Source organism: Brienomyrus brachyistius, chromosome 14, assembly GCF_023856365.1.
Source record: "Brienomyrus brachyistius isolate T26 chromosome 14, BBRACH_0.4, whole genome shotgun sequence".
Lineage (NCBI taxonomy): Eukaryota > Metazoa > Chordata > Actinopteri > Osteoglossiformes > Mormyridae > Brienomyrus > Brienomyrus brachyistius.
In genome coordinates this window covers 9,611,829-9,636,508 of record NC_064546.1, presented here as the reverse complement: position 1 = coordinate 9,636,508, position 24,680 = coordinate 9,611,829, and the positions used below count along the sequence as shown (strand labels likewise).

The 24,680-nt window shown below is 42.6% G+C and overlaps 1 pseudogene; it reads right to left on the bottom strand.

Annotated features, from left to right (window-relative positions):
• The window catches only part of LOC125707666 (H(+)/Cl(-) exchange transporter 7-like), a 254,198-nt pseudogene that overhangs the window by 118,929 nt on the left and 110,589 nt on the right, over nucleotides 1-24,680 (bottom strand).

Genomic DNA, 24,680 nt, shown 5'->3' with positions numbered 1-24,680 from the left:
CGTTTCTATAAATGTACGCTAAGGTGGTACTTGCCAACGCCGAAACAATTCTCTCATCCAGTCACAGTGCTCTTTAAAATGGAGATACTTTAATTTATTTAAGGTTGAGTTAAAACACGACATTTAATATTCAGAATAAAATCAAAATCTGATAAGGGATTCACATCGTTTACCGTTTAACTGGTATGTCCATTTTCGATAGGCTTGTTGGGTGGGTAAAAACCCTATTTAACTGATCAGGGTCACTTAGGCAAGTTCACCTTAATTAAAAACAAAATAACTAAACAGCACATAACTAGTCAAAGTGTAAACTCTGCTGTTGGCAAAAACTGTACGGCTGGACCCCCAAGGGCACCAGCGACTGTAGGGCCTTGCTTGGCCAGTAGGGGGCCCCCTTGCACGTGACATTGCAAGGATTTGTAAGTTGTAGGGCGCAGATGGGAAACGAGGTGGGGTAAGAAGCATTTAAAGTGCGGAGCCACATACAGCCATGGGGGTGGGTTTGGGTTTCTAGCACAGCCTGCAAAGACCAGAATAAGTTCCTTTCCTCAACACACTAGCGCCCCCTTGGCCAAACACGACCCATGGTCACCTTGCAAATCATTAAGCTGCCCTGAACCCCACTCTGCTTTCAGTAAGTGCCATTTAAAAACAATGATATACACACATTTTCAGGAGAGCACCTGTGAAGTCACCCCCCCACACACACACACACACACTACTGGCATTGTTTGGCACCCGACCTATGTAAACCTGACCCCGATTTGCATAATTTATTCAGGTATATATCAGAAACCAGGGTTTCTGCCACCTAGAGGCTGTACGGCGCAACAAGAGACAAATCGCCATCAAAAACACAGGACCTGGAGAATCACCCGGGGTGGGGGGGATACATACTGTCACGTACTGGCGTGGGTGGGGGAGGACGCAGGCAGTGTGGCAGTCAGCCAATGGGCGAATTCACGAGAAAAAACACTGTATGTTAAAAACCGCTAGCATCCAGCATGAGAGAAAAAGGTCAAAGCGAGTCAGGGTTTTTCCGGGGGGGGGGGGGGGGGGGCAGGGTTGGTCTTACCTACACTGGCATGGGAGGGGTGGGAGGCATTGGTTAATGGTACAATGTGCAAGACAATTATCTGGGAGAGGAAAATTAACTTCCCCTAAAGTAAAACTAAAGTCACAAGAAAACTGTGGTACCCTCTGTCAATAGACCACACTCAAAAAACTCTGAGTAAAAGAGGAACGTTATTGGCCTGGCTAATCTCTCTCTCTCTCTCTCTCTCTCTCTCTCTCTCTCTCTCACACACACAGCTTGAAATGCTTTTTACACATTTACACTAATGTATATCACAATGCTACCAAAGCTTTGCAAATGACCACAGAGCGGGACTGACACCCAAGTGTGTGTAGAACCACACACACACACACACACACACACACACACACACACACACACACACACACACACACACACACACACACACACTCTCTCTCTGAAGTGCTTTAAAAACATAACGGATAAATTATTTTATGTGCAAACTGGGAGGGGGCAACAAAAAGTCGCAAAACACACATGGAATCGATCCCCTCCCCCATCACAACCAACCCTCGGTGAACGAAACCAGAAAGTCAGTCATTGGCATCCCGGGTTCCGGACTTTGCTGAAATGCACGACCGGTGCGGGTTCTGGCGGGGGCTGACTGGGGGCAGGGGGGGTTGGCCTGGTGAGCAGCGCGGCAGTCGCCTTCCACGCATCACGTCTGTGCCAGCTGCAGCTCCTCCAGGCCGTCTTTGCCCAGGTGGTAACGGGCCAGGTCCTTCCGCGTCACCAGTCCCACCACCTGGGCACCGGGAACATGATTGGTACGTAGAACAGGGCATAGATAGCTGGTTATGTTATGAGGGAGGGGGTGGGAGTAGCACAGGAAACCAGGGTGATAACCTTGATCTAGATGGATGCCCAACGGCCACTGGCTGAAAACCGATGCAGTAATTTTCGAATTTTACAATGAGAATGGAGATATGTGCTGGAGATGACGAAGGCCTGAGGACCTCGCAAGGCAGACGCACCTGGTTGTCACTGTCCACCACAATGAGGTGCCGCAGACCAAGGGCCCTGAACAGCTTGAAGACACGAGGAAGCGACGTCTCCTGAAAAAGAGGCAGAAGAACACAGTCGCAGAACATGACTGTTTAGTCAAATGTGTCTCTGGTTCTCAAGGACCAAGACCAAGGCTGAGACTGAGACTAGTACCTGCGTGACAGTGTAGGGGGTGGGATTCATGAACTCCGTCAGGTCCATCATGCACTCCCTCTCGTCTTGGGACACATGGATGGACTGGATCGGAGGGAAGCGAGGGTAGGCATCCCGGAAGTCCTTCAGCTGCAGTTTGCGCAGATTGAGACGAGAACGAGCCCGTTCCACAAACACCTGGTTGAAAAGAGTACACCGGTCACAACGTGGATGAGCACACTTCTCATTGGCTTGCTGCACTGACATTCGCAACCGTGTACGCAGTAAACAGACCCCTCATTGGTCAATCGCACTGCCAGTCACATCCAGGTATTCAATAATCAAACCCCTCATTGGTCAGCTGCACTGTCATTCACAGGCATGCATATACACAAGCACCCTGATAGGTGTTAGTGTGGACAGACATGCTCCTTATTCAGCTGACCTCTGCAGGAACCTTAGGTCACACTCACCTTGTGTTTCAGGAGCACGATAAGCTGGGAACGCAGGATTAAGCCACAGATTTTCCCTGGCTAAGAGCACAAAATTCAGATTAGCAAAGCCCCAAAGTACATCATGTGACAAATCTCCAGGAAAACAAAATCACCCCTAGTGGGAGGGACATACCTCACAGCCATCACTCAACCCGGAGACTACAGGGAACCCGTTGTGATTGGTCGAGGTGTTGCTGAGCACATCCACAATAGTGCCCACTTTCTCCACCAGGTTGAAGCAGGTTACTGGAGAGCTCATAACCTCCCTGAATGGACAGACACACCAAACCTGAATATACAGTGAGAATGAAGCACCAATGTCTTGCTAAAGGCGTGTACTGGGCTCATTGAAGCATTAGCAGGGAAAATCCTGTAGGGGGCAATATACCTGGCAGTCAGGGAGTGGGAGGTGGCTGGGGCATCCCAGTGCAGGAAGGGCACACTCTGCAGCTTGATGTGGATGTCGTATAGCCCCTGTGGGAAAATTCGAGTCACTCAGAAGAGCTTAGGATCACATCTGCACAACATTCACAAGCTGCCACCCCTTGAAGTTTTACTTCCTCTAAGCAGATTTGCTGGCACATTGAGGAACAGAGAAGCGAAACGAGCTGTCACAGCATGATGTGCCACCTTAAGTTAGACAGCTGTGCAAAAACAACGGAAGGGTTCTCAAAATCAGTCACTGGAAGGACAGATGAAAAAAAGATGGCGTCAGACTGGTGGCTAGCTGCACCACCCACACCAAAAGCAAACATGAGACCGGAGCAGTTAACGAAACACGACTGGCCCGATTCCAAGTTCTGCACGGTCTGAAAGGCGATGAGCTCATCACTCACTGACAGGCTCACACATAATGCCAAATGGACCAACCCGCTCCAACCCGAAACGTCAACACTGACCTCCATGAAATAATCGCCCACGATCTTCGCCGTCATCAGAACCAGCATTATGGGTAGGCCGTAGGTGACATTTCCGGTGGCTTCCACCATGATGACAGTCAGGCTGAGGGTCATCCTCACGATCCCACCTGGCAAAGACCTTCGTAAACAGACGCAAACCCGAAGCCTCATGTGCCTCCATGCACCTCTAGACGAGCTCTGAAAAGCAGGCTGACCGCGGACGGACACTCACCAAGCTGGGCGGCGGCTCCAATCAGAGCGTACTTCCCAGGGTCGGCCAAGGTCTGTCAAACGAAACGCCACAAATCATAAAACATGCTCATTCAAAAACTTCGAGGGGGCTTTACTTCCAACAAACATTATGTTAAACTACATCTATGCCGACATGACGCTGGGCGGCCCAGGAAATCGATACAGCACTAACCAATAGGGCACCTTCAAAGAGTCACGTGACTGCTTAAAGAGTAAATCTGATTGGACAACAAAGAGGAAATCAATCTAAAGCGGGTGTTGAAGGAGGCCCTCTGACTTCTAAAGACCCCGTTCAATTTCCTTAATATATCAAAACCTGCAGCGTTTCCATTAAAGTTCTGCACAAACAAGCAAATTTGTTGACAAAGTGAAATTGCATAAAGGGTGTTTCCATTAAGTAACATCATGGAAACAACACCTGCAATTTATGATTCCGTGCCTCAACATGGATTGAGCTTTTCATGAGATACGAGCTCTAGAACCAAGTCATCGTGTCCTACACAGCAACAAGTTCGCAAAATCGGCTTCCATTTCAGTTTTGCGAATCGCCACAAAAACCACTTCAATCAAACTGAAAGCGTTTGAGGGCTTGTCCTCCTGAAATATAATCGTACCCATTAACGGATTTTCAGTTTTGCTTCTTCAAAATGTGCAAAAAAATCAAGGTCAGTGGAAAACGTCGCCACTGTGAGGTTTCTCTCTGCTGAGGGAAGAGTTCTGCTATCGTGACGGCCCCTCCTCCGCCAGCGGACCACGCCGCCTCACCGGCTATACGGCGCTTCCCCAGGAACGGCGACCCGTCCTGATGTACCTGTATGGAATTGTGCGGCGTAATGGAGGCCAGCAAAATGCCAAAGAGCCGCCCCCAGGCGGCGCCGATGAGCAGCGAGGGGATGAAGACCCCGGCGGACACAGTCAGGCCGTATGTCCAGCAGGCCAGGAAGAAGTAGGTGATGGTGAAGATTCCCAGGGTCACGGGATTGTAGGAACCTGCCTTGGTGGTGGTGGAATTCATCACCTAAGTCAGTGTTTCCCACGTTTTTGCTAAAATGTTGATCATGTAGTTGATCCCCAAGAACGCTAATCTAGCGAAACCAGCTAGTTTTACTTGATTCACCCTTGTAATGAGGATACAGGTGTACAGAAATTATTTCATGATGAATGGCATTTTTCATATGATCATTTCCATTTTTCTACCTGGTGTAAAGTGCAATTTGGAGCCGATCAAGACCAAGCCATGTTACTTTGGTATGTCTTTCATCCACTAGAGGGCATGGATGAACACAGTTTAGTGCCGTTCGAACTTGCCTACGGTGGCATTCGTCAGGGCACTTGAGAAGCGCTCCTGTTCTCCCCAGGCAGGGTGACAGTCCCCCCATCCCAAATGAGGGAAGCCTTGAATAATTGAGGAGGATTGTGTGTATGGGTTTAGCTGTCTGTCTGGGAAAACAATCAGCCAGAAGCGGCCCGTAAACAAACCTACGACACGACAGAGGTGGCAGACGAGTCTGACTGTTCAAACAGCTGCCCCGGACCTAGCCAGCCTGTCACCAATATCAAACACAGGTGTTCATTCTAAAGATGGACAACGGACTGTAATTATAATCTCTTCCAGAAGAAGGGCACAACAGGGGCGACCAATCCGGCTTCAGGTCACGACCCATCCTGCCCTGAAACACGTGCTGGAAACTCCACGGACCTGCGGGGCTGTGGAACAGGCTGCGGACACTCCTCTCCGGGGTGTTGAAGACGATCGTGGCCATGGAATTGTACTCGCCATCAGCACAGAACAGCTGTGAGAGGGATAAGTGGAGGTTCAGGCCTGAGGACAGGATACACACCCTCTCAGCTGTTCAGCCAATGAAATCACAGAGAGCCCACCTCCAGCTGCCTTACCTGCAAGGGGTATTCCTCCAGCTGATCCTCCCCCAGGGGCTGGCAGTCGTTGGAGAAGTAGATCATAGTGAAGAACACAGTGGCCGTCACGGCAGCAACCAGTATGGCCTCGATCACCTGCAGGCAGGGCCGGTGGATATACCTGGGGATGGGGGGGGGGGGGGGGGGGGGCATGGTGGCTCAGCTAATGATTTTGTTGTGGGACAACTTTCATTTGCATCAAACCAGTGTGGGGCAGTTTCAAGGTCAGCCCCACAGTCTCGGGATATATTTATTTAATTATTTAATTTCAAGTGTTAAGATGCCTAAGTTTCAGACAGGCGTGACACAGTAAAAACCAAACAGGCCTCACTTACGTGCACACACACAGGCAGAGGTACGCACACACACACACACACACAGGCACACATGCGCACAGAAGTACGCACACACACACACACACACAGGCACACACACGCACACAGGCACACGCACACAGGCACACCTGATCCTGAGGATGGTGAGCCAGTAGTTCAGGACGTTGAACAGTGCTCCCAGCAATCCACCTGCGGGGGGGAAAGAGACATGGGCCCGGCATGAGAAAACCAGAAACAGAACCAGTCCGTTAAGATGTAAAAGAGCAAGGTTTGGGTTTCCACAATAAGACGCTCCCTCTCTCTCTCTCTCTCTCACCGAAGGCTCCCATGACGATAAACAGAGGAATCTCATACAGGTAGTACTCCGTGCTCTGAGGGGGGGGGGTAAAAAAAAAGAAAAAAAAATCAATACCCAGAATCCTCCAGTCAAACATGCAAATGACAACATCACACCCTACAGGACTACACACATGGGGGCACCTCTTGTTTGCCTCTTTTTTTTTTATTTAATTTTATTTTATATATATATATATATATATATATATATATATATATATATATATATATATATATATATATAGAGTAATTTCTTCTATTTTCTAAAAAGTTACTGATATCTAGTTGGATGGCTAGATGAACACCGCTTCAGTTCCCAAACTTCTCCTCAGGGGCACCTCAGCCGTTCCATGATTTTGTTAAATTTCACCAACAGCTGAATTAAAAAAAGTTAAATATACTGGCTTAAAAAGTCAGTGAGAGACTGACTAGCTGTATGAGGTGTGCTGGTGGCCAAGTCAAAAAAAACACATGGCTGCATTGGACGGTCGCTGCAAATACTAGGATGATTTTAGCAGAGGTTCTGAAATGGCGAAGTTGACACACTTTCACAGGCATAATATCATAGTTTTACACCAACACGAGGATAATCTAAATATCATTTTCTTTGCCTGCCTAAGACTTTTGCACAGTAGTGTATAATTTTTAAAAAAATGGTGAACGTGTTGTGATCCTACAGGAAGCATACAGTGGGCATCCGGGGCAAACGTTTCCCAAAAACTTCAGGCACCGAAGGCGGGAAAAATTCTGCTGCGTTTAAAAAAAATAAAATAAACAACCGTATCTGCATACCATGTAAACTGCTACAGGTGCCTCTCTTGTAACGAGAAACATCCACAACCATGGCTAACATGCCTACCTAAACCAGGAGGCCCAACTAAAACAGCGCGGTACTCATGTCCACCGAGGTGATGACTATATTTCCAGCCCAGGGGGCCTCCCAGGAAAGTCATGCGCTGCGGGGTGGGGGCTGTGTCCAAGTCCCCCAACAAACGTTTCATGGTTTCCTTTCCAACCCATGTGACCAGAAGGCAGGTAAAAATACATCACTGCTCATGTGACAGGGTACCGAGTCGAGCCCTTTCTGGAAATAACAGCTCATCCTTTTCTCTCTCACCCTTGTTTCCCCATAAAGTTCACAGATCAGCCCCTTCTTGAACGGCACGGACAGGAAAGACCAAAACATGTTCGGGAACAGTGTGAACTTGGTCTCATTCTGGATTTTGGTCAAAATTATACCGTCTTCTTTCGCCTTTCCCAAACGAGGTAATGATTATAAAATGCTCTCCACTCTAAGTTGTCCAGACATCCATAAACATCACATTTTCCCCACTGACTAACGGGAGGCAGGAAACCAATGTCAGAGGGTAACGGCCGACATCTCCCAAGAGCTACTTGACTTGCGGACAGCATACCATTGGCCAAGACAACCAGATCAATTACCGATGCCCAATATTTTGATTTTCAAGATTCCATCTACAGACTTTTAAAAAGGACAATCTACATCACAACACCGACAGAAATGGGAAACTTACATCGTTGTCAAAGCGTCCAAAGTTGATGAGACCTGGGTTACTAAAATCTCCCGGCTTGTTGTGGTAGATACTCATGAAGAAGTTCAAGGTGAAGGTCGAGATCATGGAAGCGAAGAACTGAAAGATACGGGTCACTGAATAGTTACATTTCACCAGAGCCCCGTGGCGGGGCAAGGAGATCAGGTATGCTAATCGGAAACGTCACTCACGATTCTCCAGGTCAACATCTGGTTCCAGAAGGAGGCTCCCTCCTCCAAGCTGAAAAGGACACCACCTGCAAAACCGGAAACCATCAGAAACTGCTGCATAACTGCATTACTCACAGATCAGCTCCACTAAACTGGAAATATTCAGCAAAGGTCATACAGGGGTCTTTATTGCAAGGATAAGACTCCACTGGTGTGACTCCATGCCTTTGTGGCATTTTTTTCCTGGATTATTCATCAACACAGAGCCACCTTGTACTTTCCATCCTGAAACCGAAAAATCAATGGCGGAGGCCGAAGAAGCCCAACGCTGACAGGACACTCTAATAACCTTTTTTTTACTCATCATAGCTTCCCTTCTTCCTTGAGGGTAACATTAGATTCTGGAGGCATGGAACTGATCTGAGATCAGAGCTTCGGGTGTGTATATGGGTGTGTCGAGACTAGATGGTCAGTATGGATAACTAAGGTGCACTAAAATTGGGTGAGCAGGCAAGGCATGTCACCCAGGTTGTGTGACAATTATTTTATATATATGTATATATATATTCCATCCACCATCCCTCCTTTACGGAGAACTGCGTTATTTTTATTGTCCATTACGAAGAAAAAAAAAACTATATATATATATATATATATATATATATATATATATATATATATATATATATATATATATATATATATATATATATATATATATATATATATATATATATATATATGGGTGTATCGAGACTAGATGGTCATTATGGATAACTAAGGTGCACTAAAATTGGGTGAGCAGGCAAGGCATGTCACCCAGGTTGTGTGACAATTATTTTATATATATGTATATATATATTCCATCCACCATCCCTCTTTTATGGAGAACTGCGTTATTTTTATTGTCTATTGCAAAAAAAAAAAAAAAAAAACAATACATATATACATATATATTTATGGGTGTATCGAGACTAGATGGTCATTATGAATAACTAAGGTGCACTAAAATTGGGTGAGCAGGCAAGGCATGTCACCCCGGTTGTGTGACAATTATTTTATATGTATGTATATATATATTCCATCCACCATCCCTCCTTTACGGAGAACTGCGTTATTTTTATTGTCCATTGCGAAAAAAAAAAACTATATATATACATATATATTTATGGGTGTATCGAGACTAGATGGTCATTATGGATAACTAAGGTGCATTCAAATTGGGTGAGCAGGCAAGGCATGTCACCCAGGTTGTGTGACATTAATTATTATATATATATGTATATATATATTCCATCCACCATCCCTCCTTTATGGAGAACTGCGTTATTTTTATTGTCTATTGCAAAAAAATAACACAAAAAAACTATATATATATATACACACATATATATTTATGGGTGTATCGAGACTAGTTGGTCATTATGGATAACTAAGTTGCACTAAAATTGGGTGAGCAGGCAAGGCATGTCACCCAGGTTGTGTGACAATTATTTTATATAAATGTATATATATATTCCCTCCACCACCCCTCCTTTACGGAGGACTGCTTTATTATTAATATCCATTGCGAAAAAAAAACACAAGAAAAAGAAAAAATATCTATATATATACATATATATATATATATATATATATATATATATATATATATATATATATGGGTGTGTCGAGACTAGATGGTCAGTATGGATAACTAAGGTGCACTAAAATTGGGTGAGCAGGCAAGGCATGTCACCCCAGTTGTGTGACAATTATTTTATATAAATGTATATATATATTCCCTCCACCACCCCTCCTTTACGGAGGACTGCTTTATTATTAATATCCATTGCGAAAAAAAAAACACAAGAAAAAGAAAAAATATCTATATATATATACATATATATTCATGGGTGTATCGAGACTAGATGGTCATTATGAATAACTAAGGTGCACTAAAATTGGGTGAGCAGGCAAGGCATGTCACCCAGGTTGTGTGACAATTATTTTATATATATGTATATATATATTCCATCCACCATCCCTCCTTTATGGAGAACTGCTTTATTTTTATTTCCATTGCAAAAATAAAACATTTTAAAACACAAAAAAAAAAAAAAACGAAAATAATAATAATAAAAATTATTTTGAATGTGTATTCAAATAAGTTTGAATGTGTGTGAACTATATATAAATATATATATACACATGCATATACAGAAATATATACACACACACACACATATATATATATAAACACACACACAGACACACACTCACATAAACACATACACACACTGTGTACAGTCTTATGCAAAGGTTTGGCACCCCTTGACAAATAACATCTTTTCAATTACAAAAGCAACAATATCAGTTAATACAGTCTCTTTAGGAACTGGGGGGAAAATACACAATATTTTCAGCAAACATTGATGAATAGTTACTTTTTATGCCATAAATTGAACAAAATTACAAAATAAAAACATTATTATGGCACTCTGCAAAAGTTTGGGCACCCTACGTAATCAGTACTTAGTAACACCTCCTCTGCCAGATATCACAGCTTACAAGCGCTTCTTATAGCCAGCTGAAAGGCTTTCAGTTCTTGTACTTGGGATTTTCTCACATTCTTCCTTGCAAAAGGCTTCTAGTTCTGTAATATTCTAATATATCAAGGGCTGTATTGTCAAATAGGAGATCGGCAGCATTCTCCCACCTGAGAAAACTGTACTACAATGCCCTTGATAGTGTGTAGAAACACACTCGTCAGCTCTAGTCCTCCTGTAACAACGCAAAAGGACTGGCAACCCTCAGGTATTTATGCGTGCGATTGTATGATAAATTCACCCTGACAGTCTCACACTTCTCTTGGTACCAACAGGTCTCATGGAATATATAAAAGGCAACTGCAACAATTATACTCGGCACTAAACATCGAGGCACGGAAATGCAGCAGAGCTTGTGTATTTCTCAGGATGCATTCTAGTAAAATGCCCGGAAAATGAGCTAAAGACATATTTCAAGGGGCACTATATAAAACCGATGGAAATTTTACTGATTAAATAAAAGGAAAAGCATCGTTTGAAAAATCACAAATGTTTCTAAGATTCAATGCATCGCTTTTTGACCACATCATAGCGATGAACACATCATTGTTCCTGACAATGTCCTAATACAGAAATAAAACTTTATGTTGGTAAACTCAAAAAGCCTTCAGCTGTCACACTGGCTAACGATCTCAAACGATTATAAAGCAGCATTTTGAAAAGCGCTGTTTTAAAATAACAGGTACAACACTTACCTTGTCTTCTGGCCAAATGCTTTTCACGGCTTGGCACTCCAACGGTGCTGAAACGAAATTTGTATTTCCTCCTACCTCGTTTGCCCTTCAGTTCTTCTTTTCTCCCTTTGGATGTTTTTTTCCTTCTTCTTTGGATATTGTTTTTTATTTTTGTTTGTTTTTTTTACTTTGCATGTTTTTCCTTCTTCGGATATTATTTTTTTGGCTTATTTTTTTAGACGATGTTTTTTTCGTCTTCTTTAAAAATTGATTTTTTTCGTCTTCTTTAAATATTGTTTTTTTTTTCATCCTTTTGATGTTGTTTTACGGAACAAGAGCCGTACAGTGCTACTCTATCAGGAGGTAGCGCCAACTGAACGCCTTGAAGCAGTACCCAGCTCTTTTATAGGGAGCGTCAACCCGAAGTCAAGTTCTAGAACGTTGCACTCACTTTTCATTGGTTTCCCAGCTATGCTGTCAGAATAATGTTTGCTGATTGGTCGAAAATTTTAAAACGTACCCGAGTACTGTAAAAAAACTCAAGATCTTGCTACCCTACGGAGCACCCATAAGGTGATTTTTTTTATACGTTATATGCAGCTATTTGTAGCAGGCCGTAATTAGACTAATCCACCCTTTGTCAATAAAGCCAACAAGAGAACAGGTTGCCCAAAGTTTGCTCAGGTACACGCCACAGCACAACCTTAAAAACACATCCAGCACAAATCACACTAGTGAATGACACAGCAAATCACAGCAATAAAAAAGACCCCTATGGGCAATCCAGCACCCAGACTACAGGTGCCAAAAGGCCCAGCCTGCCTAATAATGAACCCAAAATATACATACAACAAAGAAAAAGACACAAACAAAAAAGAAAATAAAACTAGCCAGCTGCTCCCACTAAACCCCGCTCCCGAGGCCACTAAGCCGGCTGGCTTGATAATACACGATACAACCTCAGATAAAACATATTAAAGCAACACCAGGGAGGTTTACAACCTGATCCTTAAAATTATCGACCCGTAATTCCACCTTGAAAACCCCTAAAGAACAGTAGTTTACCCCATGACTCACTGCCCCATTCAAACAAAAAAAAAACAGGTTTTTGGGGTAACCTTTAGGTCAGCTCTTCAAAACCAGGTATGAGGACTCTTCAGCTAATCAGTCCTCTAATTAGAAATCTAATTAGGGAGTTGCAGCGAAAACCTGCATACACACCGGCCCTTTGCGGATAAGATTGTTCACCCCTGAAACAAGCAAACAGAAAGGCTGCTACACTGCAAATTCAATATGCCCGCCGATGCTCCACCAAATCTATCAGGACCCTGCCTGTCTTTCCCGTGCCTGCTCCTTTGCCAATATGCCCTACCATCGGAACATGCACAGCCATCTCGCCCCGGCTATGCCTCCAGTCCGAACTGCAGTTCCTATACCTGCCTATAATTGCCTGGCTACAATCCATCCCCCAAAATGAAATTGATGACCCAACGATCACAGCTAAGAATTCTATCCCCAAACCACTGGTCTTCCTCCCCAACCGAACGATCATTCACTGACCGTGGTAACTTATAAGGGTTGGTATGATGACCAGTGGTGGACCTCACCGAACGTTTAACTGGTCTCTACACCTCGGGGGGGACATAACCTCCTCCATTATACGAGGCCTACTTGTGGATGCTCTATTGCGACCCCTCCCACCAGCCCTGTCCCCGTAAAATCACAGAGTCCTCATCCGATTCCATTTCTGTTGCCCCTGTGGGCAACCCAGACTCAGGAGACATTACCAGAACATCTTCCCCTGACATAACAACCCCCTGTGGTACTGGACGCAACTCTGTTCGGTGAACTTGACGGACAACCCCGTCCCCCTCCATTGGAGTTGCAGAGTAAACTGCACCCTGATCTTGGGGACACCGAACTACCATATACAAACAGGCATCCCAATGATCCTGTATTTTACCTCGAACATGGTTCCGCAAACACACCAGCTGACCTTCATCAAACCCCTAATCATTAACCAACTCATTGTGTTTCCGATTTCGTGGTGTGGCTTGATCCTCCAACTAAGCCTTCACATACTCTTGAAGCACCTGCAAACTTTCCTGATGGTTTTGTACCCATTCCTCCAAAGGTCCACCATACTGACTGATCCCGGCAGGAGCCTGAAGATAGTGTATCGGTAATCGAGGCTCACAGCCAGACCTTAAATAAAAAGGCATCATCCAGTCATTTGGTGGGGTGTAGTATTGTAAGCTTCTCTGCTGGAGGAAGTGTGTGAAGCAAATTGTGCAAAAAAAATATTAAAGCAACACCAGGGAGGTTTACATCTAGATCCTTAAAATGATCGACCTGCAATTCCACCTTGAAAATCCAATTACCATATAAAGGATACAAGATGTAAAGATGACAAATGACATGGCACACATTTGTTGTTTAGACTGTTGTGTCAGGTTAATTGAAAGCTGAAGGATCTTAGTGTTTACTAGTCTAAGTAACAGAATGTCTAAACACTGTGCTTGCCTTTATGGGTTTTTAAGCAGAACATATAGGTATAGAAACATATTAACATTACGTTTCACGATTCACTGACTGGAGAATAGGAGAATATACACATCAATATTACTACTTAAGTTAACTAACCCTAATCCCAACCCCTATTGGCACGGAGCCCGCCAGGGTTCAGGTGAGATATAAATCTGTAATCTGTATCAATGGTTTTGCTATCCATACCCACCCTATTAATGTTAGCTTCCCAGGGTTTCTTGTTAGACAAGCTCTGTGTCTCTCTATACCCCCATTTACTGCACGACTGATTGTCCATTTATAAAGAATCAAATAGGGTGAAGATGGTTTTAGTTTACAATTACTCTGGAAGGTGACCAGATTAAAAAAAACTAAATACCATGCCTACGTGTATGTAATCTCCATCACAGTCCCCATTTTCCCCATAATCCTCGTTTTGATAGTGCCAATTTGTGTAATGTGAGTTTTTTTTTTTTTTAAAAAACTGTTATAGAAGAACATACTGGATGCCACATGTGTACAATTACCCCTTTCTAATTAGTGGGGTCCGTTGTGTCAGCTACAGCCTTTACTAACATACACATAAGTATACAGTCTTACAGCACTTTTGTTTTCCTTTTGTATTTAATGGTTTTCCATTTAGGGGGCAGCATGGTGGTGCAGTGGTTAGCACTGTTGCCTCACACCTCTAGGGCCCGGGTTCGAGTCTCCACCTGGGTCACATGTGTGTGGAGTTTGCATGTTCTACCCATGTCATCGTGGGGTTTCCTCCGGGTACTCTGGTTTCCCCCACAGTCCAAAAACATGCTGAGGCTAATTGGAGTTGCTAAATTGCCCATAGGAGTGTATGCGTGAGTGAATAGTGTGTGAGTGTGCCCTGCGATGGGCTGGCCCGCCATCCTGGGTTGTTCCCTGTCTCGTGCCCATTGCTTCCGGGATAGGCTCCAGACCCCCCGCGATCCAGTAGGATAAGCGGTTTGGAAAGGCTGCCTAACGCCCTTAATTTGTTTGCAATTTCGCCAGGTAGGCTACCTTCTTTAAACTGCGTTTTGCTAGACTACACATTTCGAGATGTTTTATTGTAGTCTTGGTAAATATATATATATAGTTTAGCCTAACCCAGCCACTTAAGGGAGCAAGCCAGCTCAGGTAGGTGCCAGTCCCAAGCCCGGATTAATGGAGAGGGTTGGCGTCAAGAAATAAAGAGAAATAAAGACAACTAATACTCCTAGTTTGCGAGATCTGACTGCAATGGCAGCACTGCTACAAGGGTGTGGATAAATCTATACAAATATCACCTGCATGCACATTACTTCTTTTACAATAACCAACTCCTGATCCATACTGTTAGTCGTGAAAAAAAAAACTATCGTGTACATAGAGGCCCTGTGTAAAAAGATAACTGCCAAGGAAAAGATCAAAAACATTTATTTCAAGGATACAAAGTTTTTATGGTCATGTACAGTGTACAGTGCAATTCTTATTTGATTAACTTGAATGTCTCCACAGACTAGACGATTAAACAAATAAAGCAGCGCAACATTACAATAACTAATAACAAATAAACAAAGCTCACGAGTACTATTACAGTATTTATATCATTTATTTAAACTTAATTTTACCAGGTAAATTAACTACAAAGCAGTTACCACTGCTTTACCTGCTTCTCGGGAGAAATAGCAGATATACGTCATGTATGTGACTAAATTCTTAAGCCAATAAGGGCAAAGTTGTGTCGTAATGGAGGCGGATCCAGTTTGTGCAGCCGGTTAAAGACACTACGGGCATGTAAATGGAGAACGAAATTATAGTTATACCGAATCTCCTACACACAATACCAAGGTTACCAACTTTGGTCAGCTGACCGGAGTGAGACGTTCAATTCCCGTAAGATTTCTTTGCGCCAGCCTGAGAGTCTGAAAACACGTCACACCAGATGCATGAGAGATGGAAACCTGGGATATTCAGTCGAATCAGATCAAATATGATGCTAAGTTAGTACTAAGTTAAAATATGTTCCGGACTTGTAACATGCACCCATGATTTGGAACAGTCAGCAGGCTGTCTCTGGCCACGCCCCCTACACTCGGTCCGGCCCCTGGCTTTTCCTGAATTCTGATTCCTTTAGATAAACATTGACTTCATTGATATTGTTATTGATTTATCGACAGACCATCATACGTTTTAGACGTTATAATAACAACACTCTATTGATCCCCAAAGAGAGAAATTCTCTCCTTGCCTGCCCCCTCTTACTGTCCATGATACACAAGCACATATGTAGAAAAACGTCAGCTTGGAAGCCAAGGCTGGACTTAACCTACTCCTTAGGGTTCAACTGGAAACTGCCCCATGGCCGAGCGGTCTAAAGCCTCCTGCGCAGCGAAAATGGCCTTTCAAAGTAAGGGGTATTCTGTTCTCCGAAGTAAGGCGTGGGTTCGAATCCAACTTCCGACAAAAGTTCTTCAATCGCTACAGCAGAATTTGAGCCACTGATCGGCTTTAATTGCTTTGTTTTATTTTTGCGTTTCAGGCAAAACTACATAACACTTAAGAGGTGCAGGATGATCTGTCTTGCTCTCGCGAGGTTTTTGTACGACGTGACATGGTGACATAATGCAGCGGACGATAAAAATCTAACCACAATGCATTGCGTCAGGACCAGAATGTATTGCTTTAAGCCAGCGCTGTATGTGGGTACATGAAGTGGAAAGCACCCAATAACAAACATAACATTTAAAAAAAATCTACAAACTAGTGGGAATATAAAATAAAATAAATGTGTCTGGGCAAATTGGTAAGTTAAATTAAATCGTTTTAAGCAGTGTTAAGCAGTGTGTGGTTTTAAACACGAGTAGCATGTACCGTGTTGACGGCGCATGAACGTATCTTGGCAGCACATGTAAAACTTAGATTTGCAAGCGGGATGTGAAACAGCATTTAGGTGTTTAAAACAGCAATAGAGTGCGTGTTTGTTCACGCAGTTACAATGTTTAGTTGTTATTTCTGTGGAACATCAGTGCAAACCCTTAGGGAACATGTTTTACATGTCAAACTTCACCGTCATGAACCACGATGCGTGTTCAAGTGTGGCGCTACAGATTGCCACAATACGTTTCGTTCATATGGGGAATTTAAGGCTCATTTTTACCGTAAACATAACACAGATTCATATATTGATACTACAAATGCCCTTACGGTGTTTACGTGTAATATGTCTATGTGCCAGCGCCAATGTCGCGATGTCAGATCACTAACAGCTCACTTAAAGGAACATATAGCCGAAGGACGTGTTGTGACATGTCCGGTGACAGGATGCGACCATACGTTCACTGTGAGATCGTCGTTTACAGCCTACATGTCCAGGAAACACAGACAATGTTCTGTGGACAGTATAAGAGATCTTAATAAGGAGACAGTTTCTCAGTTTCTTGAAACTGAACCGTTAGTTACAGGCCCTACAGAGAGATTTAGTGAGACTGATGAAGGTGAAGTCCATCTTACAGAAAATTTCAGTGACCTTTTTCTTAGAAATATTTCTCTTTTCTACTTGAAATTACATGGGCAGTTTCTTCTGCCAGCATCAACTATACAAAATATTATTGAAGAGATGCTAAGCATACATGAACTAGGACAGACATATACTTTGAATAAATTAAGTGCATTCCTGAAAAGTGACTTAACTGAATTAACAGATGAGGTTATTGGTAGTATATGTGATGTTGTGAAGGAATCTGACCTTTTCACCATTAGTCATGAAGGACCAATGAGAACCAATTTTTCAAGAACTAGGGCTTTTAAACAGATGTTTAGATACACAGAACCTGTAAAGTTGTACTTAGGAAGGGATGAAACAAGGTCACAGAGGTTTGCCTACTATGTTCCATTGAAAGACACTTTGAGACATTTACTGGAGTCAGACTTATGGCAGAATTGTGCTGCACAGGGTACATACGTACCATACACTGATGTGCTTTGTGATGTCAGTGATGGTCAGGTATATAAAAACAATGAGTTCTTTTCTCAAAACCCATCATGTCTAAAACTAATTCTATATCAAGATTCTTTTGAGGCGGTGAACCCATTAGGTTCAGCAAAAAGCAGCACAAAGTAGTAGCTGTATATTTGTCTCTGGCTAATTTACCACCTCATCAAGTACAGACCACATGTCACTTGTAATGCTGTGTCAGGAAAAAGACTTCAAACACTTTGGCCATGACAAAGTTTTCTCAAGGCTCATTGCAGACTTAAAAGACCTGGAAGACAATGGAATAACGGTGGCAGAGGAAAAAGTTAAAGGGACTGTTTTGTGCATTGCAGGGGACAATTTGGGGTCTCATAATATCGGTGGATTTACAGAAAATTTTAGTTTTTCTGAATATTTCTGCAGGTATTGCCGGACAACCCGAACAGATTTTCAAACAGATCCAAATGCATTTTACAGTCTGAGGAACAACAAAACGTTGAAGGTATAATATCTGAGTTTTAATTCATTGAATTACTTCGATGTTTGTATGCCTGGCCTGCCACCTTGTTTAGGCCATGACATTTTTGAGGGTATCCTTTCCTATGATTTAGCCCTTTACCTGAAGTACTTCATCAAGCAAAAAAAGTGGTTCACTTATTCAATTCTGAATAGACGCATTAAGAAATTTAAGTACAGTGGCTCTGATGTGTTGAGTAAGCCATGTGCAGTAAACTCCAATGGAGTAAAGCTTTATGGTCAGGCTGTTCAGAACTGGAATTTTCTAAGACTTCTTCCTGTGATCATGTGTGACAAGGTGAAAGAGCCCACAGATGATGATTGGCAGTTGACCCTTCAGCTAAAAGACATTGTGGAGCTGATTTGTGCACAGAAAATTTTATTGCCAGAGGTTGCATACCTTGACGTTCTTATCCAAGAATATCTTGCTTGTAGATTTTCTTTCTTTCCAGGACATAGGTTAAAGCCTAAGCATCACTACTTGCGACACTACCCTGCACTGATTTTAAAGTTTGGTCCTTTGATCAGGTTGTGGACAATGCGATTTGAAAGTAAATAAGGCACCATGGCAACAACAGTCAGAACAGCATCCAGTTCACAGCTAGTTTTAAAAATTGCTTTAACGCAGAGTGATTACAGGAAATAGGTGTACTGCTTAATATTAATTAAATTATTAAAATGTGCTAATAATAGACATATTTGTCAGTCAGACATTGTGCTTTTTAAAGAGCAGAAGGGATACATTAAATTACGATTATATTGTCCTTACTGTATATATTTTTACATTTTTCCCCTCAATGATTGTCAAGTGATCACAATTCTTACTGTGCTTTACCCCTCACTTGATAGAGATGTACCAAAACTGAACATATAACTGGATTTCACTCAGAATAACCAGGCCTTCTTTTTGGACTCTTTATCCCTTTTTATTTTATCTTCGCTTTCCTCAAGCCAGGCATTTACAGGTGAAAAACCTTAAACCACAAAACACCAACTTTCACCAATCTATCTTATGAGCAAACACAAAATTTTACTTTAAATGCATATATATATATATATATATACACATACACACAAAATATACAATGAATGACCAATCTCAGCTTCAAATTTCCACACAATTATACATAACTTGTTCTGAATAAAATTCCTCCAAACATCAAAGTTTAAGATCAAACCACTGGGGAAACACATAAATGAGTTACTCAACGCAATAAATTGCAATGAAAAGCTAACCAATTAGACAATCGAACAATAGGTTTAACACTTCTGCCCATATGAATTATTAAAAGGAAAGTTCACCCTTAATACTTTTTTTTTTTCTTTTTAGCAATTTAATATTTAACTTTTAGATAAACTAAAAATAGAACCCCCCCTTTTAAACCGCATTAATGCAAACATCTGAATCAATAAAACAGCATTCCACATATTGTCATTAAGACACTTACAGCACACCATTTATTCCTAATACAGTCAAATACCACAACTCATATAATGTTACAAGCCAGCACCAGCGCCTCAATGCCTCATTAGCGCACCCCATTAAGAAATAAACCCCACTCGCAACAGGTAGTGCTTGCTACAAATAACATTTGCAACAAAGTCCAACACGCATGGTTCATGGTCTTACCGGCTGTCCGTTCAGAGTCTACTTTTCAGTACACAATCGCAGCACAGTTCCAGAAGCACTTGGTGTAGATTTGACCCTTTGCTTGTCGCGCTACCAATGCGTTTTGCCGACTTTATCCAAAATAAAGAGCAGGTGCGTCCGTTAATGCCTTCCCCTCGGGTGCACACAGGTGAGTAAACTTTGGTTCCGCATGACCACTTGCGTGAACGACGTAACCACTTGCTGGAATGACGTTCATCGCAACAATGATATAAATATTTTCCCCCCTGACATATAATCAGTGTAAGCACACAAACACATTGGCCGGTTATCCTATTCATTCAGTTCCACGGACAGTGACCTGTGTTACTGTGCTGTGACATCTGGTTCCTTCATTGGCTCTGTATATTTCTATAAATGACTAAATGGCTCTGTTGTAGAAATTTCCAGCCAGAGACTTGGTTCCTATATAACGAGAAGATTTTATTTTTACTCGGACTGAGAAGCTACAGAAAATCATCTCTGCATGTGATCTCCCCTTTACTGCTCAAGCAGAGCACACGCACATCAGCAAGTGTCAAGGCAGCAAGTGCATACAAACAACTTCTCAGGGCCTTCAGGAAGAGTCAGACTGCGGTGTCATTCAGAGATACCATTGTCTAAGACTTGCACTAAAACATTCTATGCACTTGGGCATATTTAAACAAAGTAGTATGGTACCTATGTCAGAATCCATCCCTGCCTTGTCCTGTTCACATGTCACTGGCCATCCTATTCTCTCCTCTGTCTTGTACCCCTTAGCCCATAGTGTGTTTGCCTGCTCATCGGGCCACCATGTGGCTTAACGGGCCAAGTGGTTGGCCACCGTGCCTGACTCCCCTTTTGATTGTGGGTTTTGAGGATATCAGTGGGTCTGTGTTTTCATGATTGTCCCCCAGGCCACCATGCAGCTCAGCCCTTGATTCCAACTACAGTAGCAATCAGGTGGTTCTCGGTCTACTAGGACTGTATAACAGGATTCTTCACCCATTCTATCTTTACTCCTTCAGCCGCATACATGAGTCAGACCTATAGGTTATTCAAATTCCGTCCTGCCAAATTTACTGGACAGGAAGTGGACACTGCAAATGAATGTGTGAATACGCCAATACCTACATCTTTACAAGTTACATTAAGGGGTTTGGTACAGTAAATGGCTGTGAGGTGGGATTTCTTCTTGATGTCTGTTTGTAGCCCGTCCACCAGCAGCTGCTGCTGTATTTATCACACCAAGCAGGGAAAGTATATTGCTAAATTTTCCTTAGTTCAATTACGCTTGATTAAGCTAATTAAGCCGGCTATGTTATTTACATTCAGAAGGATGCCGCCATATTGGGTTATACACAGATGCCACGATAGCTCACACTCACATTCCCTCTTCATTATTTTTCTAAACACACTCTATCCTGCCTTGTCACCTGCAACAAGATCTCACTCCCTGTAGCAATAAAAGTCTTTCTTATGATTGAGCAGATTTCTGCTTCTCTCCTAACCATGGGCATCCAAAGTAAGATGAAGCAAAATGTTAGGAAATTTGATAACACATGGTTACTCTTTTGGTAACAGTGACTTTGGTTTTATTTTGATAGATGTAAACTACATAATATGGTCTTAACCTTGTTTTCTGTCCTAAAAGCAAACTTTTATGTTACAGGAGAAAAGTGCACAGCTGCTTGGATCAACCCCAGCTAATCAGCGCATATGGGAATCTTTTCAAAATACCATGTGAGTCTTATGCAATTTACCCAATTAATATAAGCTCTTTAGATGACGCTTAAATAATCAATTCCCATCAACTTAGTGTCAAAACACAAACTCAGTGGCAAAAAAGTGAAGGGCAACAGACTAAGTTGTGAAAATGAAATCTGCATGTGATGAAAGGGCATGTGACTGTATCGCGATGATTATAATCATCAGATCAAACGGACCACGGAGTTGGCGGTATGGTCACACTGCTGGTCCCATGTCAGTAGGGTATAGCACACCCCTGGGCCCGGATACTACTAGGATGTCACTGGTGTACCACTGTGCCGTCAGAGTGTGGTGTGTCACTCCACAGCATTGGCAGGATTGCTCCTCTCCCTGCAGCGCCACCATACGCACATGACGGTCATCTGTGGTACTGCAGAACTGAGATGTATCGCTGAACATGGTAGGACGCCAGTCGTCATCAGTCCATCAGTCCATGCCTCCCAGTGACTACACCACTCCAAACGCAACCGTTTCTGTGCTATTGTGAACGGCAGCCTATGCATGGGACGGTGAACCCGTAGTCCAGCTGATGCCAGTCATCGCGACACGATGATATAGGGTGTTGTAGAGAGTCCAGTAGCTGTGTCCATATATCAGGCGCAGGTGTCATGGGGATCTGTGATGCTTGGAGCACAATCCGACGATCCTTCCTTGGCGTGGTCTGTCTTGGATGACCAGAAACTTCACGACGTGTGTGGATGCCTCACGTGCCCATTGGTTTCAATATCAGGCCACTGTGATATCCGCATGGCCCACATGCAATTGCAGCACATGACCACCTGGCTTCATGTAAACCCGCAATGCAACCCTATCAAACTCCGTCAAGTGCCGTTAACACTGTCTAATGTGACTACGAGGCATCCTGTGTCTGGTGATTAAACATGCCAACTCCTTGCAATTTGAATCATTTACATATCCATCACTGGTCTGCACATGTACCAGATTACATCTTTAATCGGATAGTTACTTCTGGGTTCTCAACTTTTTTTTTCATAATACCCCTTAAGTGTATATGCCCTTCACTGATGAGAAATTCATCAACATCTAAGTCCTACATTCATGTACAATGCATATTAAATGAATATTTTGTCACTATTAGTTTTGATGTATCATTCTTTGAATGCACTCAATTGAATCATGGACAGTGGTTCCACATGGAAAAAAATGAATATTCCGAAAAGGAAAAATCCTTCTTCGGTTGATACATTCACTTTGTGTTCTGAGAATTTTTCCCTTGAGTGCCTTGTACAGTATGTCTAGTGTGTTTTTGGTGTGAATGTGGCCATAATCATACAAGGAAAAAACCACTGACTTGTAGTGAACATGTAAAACCGCAACATGCAGTGTCATACGTAACTGAAATAAGAAATGCTGGATTGCCTGAGTTGCATGCGTGCATGTTTTTTAATATGGGCAACATGGTTCCCTGAGATGCCTCAGTGTTGCTCACCGCCATCTCTAACACACAACCTCACAAACCATCTTAAAACTACTGAAAGAAATAATTGGCTACACTGCAGCTCCACTGTTTTGTTTGGCACCCCTGCATGTCCTGCATTGTGTGGGGAAAAAAGCTGAAGGCTGAGGAATGTTACATAACACAGCTAGAATGTAAAAACTCTCTCTGGTGTAATTCACTGCGTAAAACCAATGGTCCTAAGTGTGGTGTCTTCTTCATAACACTCCCTGATGTTTGTGTCCGTGACCATGAGATAGGGTGGCTGCTTTTCTTCCTTGCTTTCCTTGTATTCCTACGTTTCCTCCCCAGCCTTGGTTGGTAGGTCAGGCAGCATCACCTTGTTTTAATAGACCCAGGTGCAATTTATCTTGAAATTAGACTCAAGTGCAGAAAATGTTCTATCAGAAGTCTTTGACAATCTCTGAATTACACAGAAATCTGACTTCTTCTGAAGCTGTGAAATTGTTCATCTGTATTTGCTGCATTGGTACTTGTTGATGTGCGTGTGCCCTGCTTAAGGAGTAAAGGGGAGATGACATGCAGAGCTAGTTTTCTGTAGTTTATTTTCTTTGTCTGAATAATAATATTCTCTTCATATAGGAACCCAGTCTCTGGCTGGAAATTTCTACAATAGAGCCATTTAGTTATTTCTAGAAAAATATTTAGAGCCAATGACCTGATGTCATAGTAACACAGGTCACTGTCCGTGGTGCTGAATTCTCTACTTGATGGGCTGGTGCTGAATGAATAGGCCAGGTGTCTGTGTGCTTCCACTGACTGGCACCCAGACATATAATGACTTTTAACAATGAAGGGGGAAAAGTCCAGACAGGAAATTAGTCAACAGTAATTAGTAATCAAATATAGTTCTCATTTATCATTATGTAAATTTCAAAAACCTTTTCTGACTATTAATCTGCACGTTGCAATAATTTAATATTAACTAACTTGCTGTAACGTAAAGTGAAAAACAAGTTTTAAAACTAGCTGTGAAATTTTTGATGCTGTTGACCTGAATGTTGTTGCCAGAGCCTTAGGATACGTCTCTACACATAAGTGAGGGGATGGATGCACTATTCTATGGAGGCTTCTGAAGAGAATTATTATCCCAAATTTAAATTGAGAGAGATGATTAATTCCTTTTTAATGCAGTCTGCCTTAAGAGCCCCTGTTCTGCCGTTGATCTTTTGCATGGATGCTATCATGTATTAGTTTACTCTATGAAATTTAGTTTGAATTTTGATCACATGTCAAACTAAAGCATTTTGGACTGGATTCCTGAGTTCTTTTTAACGCTGTTAAGTTACATTTTTATTTCAGCATAATTACAAGTTCCCGCAGGGAAGAAATAAGTCAGTTAC